The following is an 8530-nucleotide window of genomic DNA, read 5'->3' as shown; positions in this document are numbered from 1 at the left end:
TGTCGGTAGACAGTCAGTCCCTCCATCAGTAGATGGTAGCGGCGAGCAGCACGAAATTCATCAGGTCGAGTACATCATCTTGAATCATCTTGAATAAATCTTCGGCTAGTTTATGGACTTAGCTGAAGCATCTAGGACATACACTGGTCAGCCAGAACATTATGGTCTCTAGCCTACTATCGATATAAACCCGTCCAAGCAATAGTAGCTTCACCTGGAGAGGAATGACTACTAGTCAGATACATGCACGGTGCATGTAGTATCAGTGAACGTGCTGTCCGTGTGTAGAATGGGGAAGGAGCTCAATCTATCTGAGTTTGTCCAAGAGCAGATTGTAATGACCTGGAGGCTCGGCACGAGCATTTCGTTAACTGCACAACTTGACAGGTATTCGAGGAGAGATATGCTGAGTGCCTTCAACACGTGCTGAAGCCAAGGTGAAACCACGTCCAGACGTCTTGTGGTTGGACGGTCACCCGTTAATACAGATGTCGGACTTCGTAGGCTGGGCAAACTGGTAAAACTTGACAGGTGGCGAACTGTGGCGGAATTAACATCAGACTTCAATGCTGGGCAGAGCACCGAACACTCCTAATGATGGGCCTCTGCAGCTGACAATACTTGCATGTGCCTGTGTGAAAACCACGCCATCCGCAACTGCGTCTGAAATGGGCACGTGACCATCGGCACTGGACGTTAGGACTGTGGCAGAGCGTTGCATGATCTGATGGATCCCGATACATTCCTCAGGATACCAGTGGGAAGGCGCTAATCCGTCGTCTTTCAGGGAAACAGCTCCATGACACCTGTACTATAGGACGAAGACAAGCTGGCAGCTGCTCCTTTACGCTCTGGGGAATATTCATGTGGGCCTCCATGGGTCCAGCGGAACTCGTGCAAGGCACCATGACAACGGAGAGTCATACGCTGACTGGAGACCACATACACCCCTTCATGATGATCACAGTTCCCGTCGGTAGTGTCATTGTCAATAAAATAATGCGTCATGTCACAAGGTGAGGAGTTTGAAGGAGTGGTTTGAGGAACACAATTGGTGTGCTGCCCCTCTCCCCCCCCCCCCCCCCCCGCCCTCCAGCTCACCAGACCTGGATGTGATTGAGAGTGATGTCAGCGCTCATCGCCCCCCCCCCCCCTCCCCCCATCCCTGGATTTTACGAGAATTAGGTGACTTGTGTCTGCAGATGAGGTGCCAACTCTCCAGGGACTTACCAATGTCTCATTGCTTCGATGCCATGACGTATCAGCGCTGTTATCCATACCAAAGGTGGACATACCGGCTACTAGGTAGGTGATCATAATGTTCCGGCTAATCAGAACAGCACCATTATCATGGAATCGATTGCTGATACTGCGAATGTCATCGATCCCAATGACGAGAGCAGGAGAACTGGAGTATTTAAAGGGATTTAGTCTGTGGGGCTGGCTCTAAGCACTATGGGACTTAACTTCTAATTTCATCAGTCCCCTAGCACTTAGAACTACTTAAACCTAACTAACCTAAGGACATCACACACATCCATGCCCGAGGCAGGATTCGAACCTACGACCGTAGCGGTCGGGCGGTCCCTGACTGTCTTTAGTCTGAGGCTATGACCGAAGATGTCTTCCTTATTTTGCTGTATTCACTCAACAGGCTATTAACTGCTGTGTAGGGCCCTCGCTATGTGCTCTTATGAAAGAGATAGTGTCTTGCAAGATGTCTCACGAGCGAACGAACATGTTTGTCTCGCTCCCTTGGTTTTCTTTCGCAGTTTACAAACTTTCTGATGAATGTATGTCCTTACAAGTGTGAGACAGTATCGTCGGCCTGACCCGCTCACGACATTTTTTCTCTGGCTCGCTTCCTGCTTCCTCCTCTGTCTCTGGCGTGACTTGAATTTGCCTGTGAGTGGGACCTAATAAAATCTTTTCCAATTTCTACCGCTTACTAATCAGTGCCATAACAGTACAAGCACAAGTGCTTTGAAGAGTATGCTTTCGCGCACATTGTTGAAACATGGGGCTCCGCAACAGACGATACCTACGTGTTCCCATGTTGACCCAACGCCATCGTCAACAGTTGCAGTGGGCGCGAGCTCATTGAGATTGGAGCGTGGATCAACGGAAGCGGTTCGCCTGGTTGGATGAATTACGTTTCTTGTTACACCAGGTTGATGGTCGTGTACAGCTACACAATCACCCAGGTGAACCGCTGCTCGAAACATCATCTGCATCATGGACGCAGGCTAACGGAGGCAGTATTATGCTATGGGCTCGCATGCCTACCCAAACATTGTGGTCCAAATGACCATTGTTGTGAACCACCTGCATCTCTTCATACTTGATGTCTTCCCCAGTAGTAATGACATATTCCAGCGAATAACTGTCCATGTCACACAGTCAAAATCTTGTCACAGTGGTTCGAGTAACATGATAATGAACGCATGTTAAGTCGTGGCCACCAATTCGAATCATCTGAAGTGATGGAGCACATCGGGGCCTCTATCAGGCGCCACCTCCAAGCCCACAAATCACCGGCCAGTAATATAGGGAATTTCGTGACATAAGATAGACCTGTAGTGCCGTGCACCTCAAGAAACCCTCCAAAAACTAGTCGAATTAATGTCAGGCAGGACCCCTGCTATTCTGAGTTCCAAATGGGGACCAAACCGCTATTAGATAGGGCGACATGTTTTAGCTCATCATTGTGTCTGAAAGACTATGGACCCAAATTACTAACAGGTCAAGCTAAGGATTAGACACAAAAGAATATTATTAAAACCTTCCATTCCGCAAGGTGATGTCATGTATGGACGCTAGTCAAGTGAAAACTGAACACCCGCTATAACGGGACCATGGAATAGTCCCATCCAAAAGCAGCCAGCATGTGTGCTAATAATACATTTACCCCCCGGGAGACAAGACGGTCACTTCCTGTCTCGCACAAAGCGGTTGGCACCTGACGGATCCACAACCACATACATTCTTGTAGTTTCTCGTCCTGCTGAAACCAAAGTCCATGCATGACATTTTTTAGGTCACCATAGGTGTGAAGAACACGTGGTGAAATATTCTGACTGTATGGAGAATACTGCAGTGTTTCCCAACCAAGCTGATGTAGTATTCGTCCAGTTGTGGGGGCAATATCGTGCAACAGGATGATTCAGTCCTACAGCAGTCTGACAGCCGGAGGCCAAATAGCAATGTCAACAGTGACAACATCCCAAATGTCCCCCGCCAAAGAAATCTAAAGCTGTGCACACAATTTCCTGTAAGGTGCAAAGCTAAGAAGACACTTTGCAGAAACTGTGAGGAGCCATAAAGTCAAAACGCTCGGGAATGCTGTCGGCCGGAATTTTTCTGTTGCATTGGTTAAGAAATACTGCGACATCCTCCGTACGGCCCGGATACTTCACTAAGTGATTTTTCACGTCATTGGCGATCTGGTGAAAGACATGTGTGAAAGACAGTTTCAGTCGGACGAGGAAGTGTAAGAGTCGGTGCGGTTTTGGATCAATCAGAGACCGACTAAGTTCTACGAAACAGGAATTGGTCGTCTCGTCTCCCACTGGGGTAAATGTCTTAACCCTAGCAATACCATTGCATTTCCCATAATACACAGTATCAAGGTTGGCAGGTACTTTATGTCCATCATTTAAAAAGATTGAAAAAATGCGAAGTTCGCTAACTGTTGTTGAGTTTTACTCGCCCCATACTTTTTAAAGAGATACTGATGTGTAAGTAACGTTCTCAACCTAAAAATACCTAATATGACGTTCATTGAGGAAAGTGACAACTACTCATAAGACTTCAATTTTTTGGTTAACTGAAAAGTTTAAAACATTTATGGAATCTGCTAGAAGAATTCATTAAAAAGAATAAATTTTTTTTTCAGATTTTTGAAATACAAAGCAGCTGTCTAGATTACAATATTTTCAAAAGGTGGGCACAGGGTACTTCCGGCTCCCTTCCCCTTAGTGTTGTAAGGGCTACCGCGGATGGTCCCATTGTGGCGGATGTTCAGTTTTCATTTGATTGCCACTTATATAAGGTTGATTCAGTGGTGGGGTGGAATCATTCATGAGGTGGTGCTCAGTATCAACTGCTGGAGCATTTGTTTGCAACCTCACAAAAATTCAGAAGATTGATTTCAAATATCTATCTCATTCTTTTATTTAAACTACACCCATCGCTGACACTATTTTGTATACAGTTTTGTGAACTGGTCACTGCCCAATTCATAGTTGATGAACAGAGTGAAATCTGGAATTTGACAGGAAAGATGTAGCTGACGTTTGGAACGAGCTTAGTATTGACCAATGCGGATGAGTAACTGAAAAATGTCCCTTGGTACGCAACACTTAATATGAACAGGGGCGACTGGGTGGATGGGTAACGAGTTGCTGGTTCTTAATGCTGACGTGGCACATTGGTCAGTATGCAATATTCACCACCCACAAATACTATTACATCAGCTAAAGTTCAACAGCCGCTCTTTAATACACGGTAAGGATGCGTACAAAATAATCAAGTTCACAAGACCAGCCCGTGCCGATTCGTCATAAAGCTGTAAACAGACACCAAGAAAGAAATCCAGACAGTCCATAGTAGGCACGGCATCGGAGAGGTAGACACTTGAGCACAGCATGATACGAAGTGAGTTCGTCCTGATAAGGTGGCTGGTTTTATTTCCTGCATGATGATGTGAATTTTGGGACCTAATGAAACAGGATGGTCGAATTTTTCTCCCCGTATGTTTGTTTCCCGTAAACCACTTATGTTTCCGGAGTTCTCGAGTACAGATTCATTTCAGCTTTGTACAGTGTTGCGTATGCACCGGCCTCTACGACGCTTAATGAGTAGCGTAACTATTTATAGACAATATGACGAACGACAAGAGAGAAACGAATGCTTGTAGGGGTGAAACGATTTTATAAAATACGCATTTTGGTCACAGTCATATGACAATCGTACTCAATGAGGACTCTACAGTTACGTCCATCATAGTAAACTAAGGCCACAGAACTGCTTCAATCACCTTACGACGTAGACTTGAAAAACTGGAGAGCAACCAGTTAATTGTCTATGTAATGCTCTATGCAATGTATGCCTGAACTGGATGGCGGAGAAGAATCTATTTTTTAAGTGTGAAATGAGACTTTGGTAATTCAGATGCTTGGGTTCAACCCACAGTCGTCCTAGGAATTTTGTAAGCACCTCATGCATTCATGATTCTCGCGTTAATTCACGTGTGGTAGGTCTGTCCGGTTGCAATATGGTCTTATTCAACGTCAGACGGCAAATTCAATCATAAGTGTCTCAACGGCCGCCTTCTTACGTCCAAGAAAGGCAAACATATTCGCATTCAGAAACACTAATAAAGAACCCATTCTTATTCAGACGAATTTAGATTTGATGACTGCATTACTTTCACCGTTCAGCATGTCCGTACTTGAAAGCCTCTACCCCACTGTACAATAAAACGACACGTTTTTAATAGATTTATTGTAATTATTATTTAACTGAGATTTTTTCTTTTTACTAAGTCGCAGATAACGCCAAATGTAATAAAGTTTCAGACGCAGTCACACGTACTATGCTGTTAACATTTCTGTCAGCAAGATTCAGTTTAGTTATAGTAGTACTGAGATCCATTACATCTGGGCACGTCATTTTACTTAGAGTGACATAATGCTTGTAACCGCGATGGGCTCAGAGAGCGTCAATTGGGTCTAAAGGAAGCGGAAGCAATTTATGCTGGGATCTGCTGGAGGTACCAGAGACGTTTGACCTCTAACTTCGTTGCAGCCGGCAGTAAACGCACGACCTAATTAATAGCGAGCTTCCGTTAACTTCTCGTGAGGTACTTAATTTCCCACGTCAACCGCGAATAGGGGCCCTTATCTAACTCCATGACGAGAGCGATTCGCTGAAGTTTCATCGCCCGACAATTAATTTACACTGTACTGCAGAGTTTATAGCTCGACTCTTCCTCTGCAGGTACTATCCTACTTTACTGGCTGTTGATAAACTGGTGCACGTAACGTCGATGGGCTGCAAAGAATATTTTGAAGTCGAAACTTCTTTATTATTTACTCTAGTTTAAAGTACTGCCATCTTGCCCCTGACAGAGTATCTCAACTATCATTTTGTTCACACGAGACGGTATTTCTGTACTGAGAACTTTTGTTGTTAAATATTGAAGACGACTGATGTTCAGAGGGTATGTGGGAAGCGCGATAAATAAAAATTAAACGCAGTGGTAAGCATTCTCTGATTCAGTGCCATGGTACGTGAAAATTAAGTTCAGTTGCTTCTCTTAGTGCTACACGAAACTTGGATGATCACAATAGCGCTCTTTCATTATATTTTCCAGCAAGGCTTAACAGGAGCGTACTAGCAGTACCGCTTTATTGTTAATAAATAAACGCCTTACGGTTAGGAAAAAAACAGTGCTCAGTCTGTTTCCGTATAGTATTACAGTACTGAAGGTGCAGTACTGAAGGTGCAGTACTGAAGGTGCAGTTTAAATATCGCAGCAACTGCTGTTCCTTCTGTTAGTGTCAGCAGACTAATATACAGAGGCATTAACTGAAACTCAGCCGGCCTCTGTGACCAAGCGATTCTAGGCGCTTCAGTCCGGAATGAATGAAATAATATTTGCACATTTGTTTCCAGATTATCTACTAGTTGTTAAAGTTGACTGCTATTGAAATGAACAAAAAAGCCAAGAGTTTGTGTTAACAGTGCTGACACATTTTGCTATGTGTGCGGAAAAGTGACATTTGCTTCACAAAAACAGCAAATAACTCCATTGATTAATAAGGCTTATAGTTGTTACATTGGGTGCAAAACAGGTGATCAGGATAAACCCTGGGCTCCACATGTGATCCGCAACACTTGTGCCAGCAACCTCAGGAATTAAATGCATGGGGAAGGACGTTCAATGCCCTTTGCAGTGCCCGTGATCTGTCGTGAGCCAACTAACCATGTCAATGAGTGCTACTTTTGAATGGTACTTCCTATCAAAAAGAGAATAGCCGGCCGGAGTGGCCGAGCGGTTCTAGGCGCTACAGTCGGGAACCGCGCGACCGCTACGTTCGCAGGTTCGAATCCTGCCTCGGGCATGAATGTGTGTGATGTCCTTAGGTAAGTTAAGTTTAAGAAGTTCTGAGCTCTAGGGGACTGATGACCTCAGAAGTTAAGTCCCATAGTCCTGAACCATGTACATCACAAGATCCAGATTTTCTTCCAAATATATCATCAACTGATGATCCACAAAAATTGTCTCAAAGCCGGCCAGTGTGGCCAAGCGGTTCTAGGCGCTTCAGTCCGGAATCGCGCTGCTGCTACGGTCGCAAGTTCGAATCCTGCCTCGGCCATGGATGTGTGTGATGTCCTTAGATTAGTTAGGTTTAAGTAGTTCTAAGTTCTAGGGGACTGATGACCTCAGATGTTAAGTCCCATAGTGATCAGAGCTATTTGAACCGTTTGAAACTCATCTTTACTAAACAGTAGTCACAAGTGTATTACAGTAGATTCATATCGTTTTTCGTGATATTACTTAAGGTGTACATTAACCACTTCAGATTCTCACGTATTCTATATCTACATGCGAATTCGTCGTAATGTGCAATATGTCGTCATTTTACAAACTAATACACCATAATTATCTTTCAAGTACTTTTGTGGGAGCTTATTGATCGCTACATTGTTTTATTTGCGGAAGATTTGAGTCATTGAATGACTAGCCTTATAAGTTTATTGTAAACACAAAAGAACACACACATACATCACATATTAAGAAATTGTTCCGTGGGAGCGTATACGATGTTGAGGTAACTTAGGGGAATACAGCCGGGTGCCGCTTTTTCAGCAAGAGCAAATTTTCGAGGCATTCATTTTCTTACGTCTATTGCAAGGAACGCGTTTGAGTGCCTGGTAATATTTAATGTAGTCCCTCTCTTCGCTCGCGTTCCTCTGCCTGGGTCAATACAGTTAATTCAGGTTAGGTTTGGTGTAGAATTGACAATCCTTTTTAATCAATGACCAGTACTATGAGAAGTAAGATGGAGTTGCGATGGGAAGCCCGTTATCTTCTACTATTGCCAATTTGTTTATGGAAGAGTTCGAGGAATGTGTCCTGCAATGGGCGGCTTTGAAACTTGCATGCCTATTTGACGTATGTGGACAACACTTTTGCCTTTTGACCTCATGGTAGTGCGAATTTGAACGACTTTCTAGAACACATGAAATCAGTCCACCAGAATATTTGTTTCACGATGGAGGTGGAAAAGAATGACTGCCTTCGCTTCCTTGATGTGTTGGTCAGGAGGAAGGTTTATGGTTCAAATGGTTCTGAGCACTATGGGACTTAACATCTGTGGTCATCAGTCCCCTAGAACTTAGAACTACTTAAACCTAACTAACCTAAGAATATCACACAACACCCAGTCATCACGAGGCAGAGAAAATCCCTGACCCCGCCGGTAATCGAACCCGGGAACCCGGGCACGGGAAGCGAGAAAGC

Source organism: Schistocerca gregaria, chromosome 1, assembly GCF_023897955.1.
Source record: "Schistocerca gregaria isolate iqSchGreg1 chromosome 1, iqSchGreg1.2, whole genome shotgun sequence".
NCBI lineage: Eukaryota > Metazoa > Arthropoda > Insecta > Orthoptera > Acrididae > Schistocerca > Schistocerca gregaria.
The sequence above is the reverse complement of the archived record's forward strand: the minus strand, read 5'-3'. Positions refer to the sequence as shown.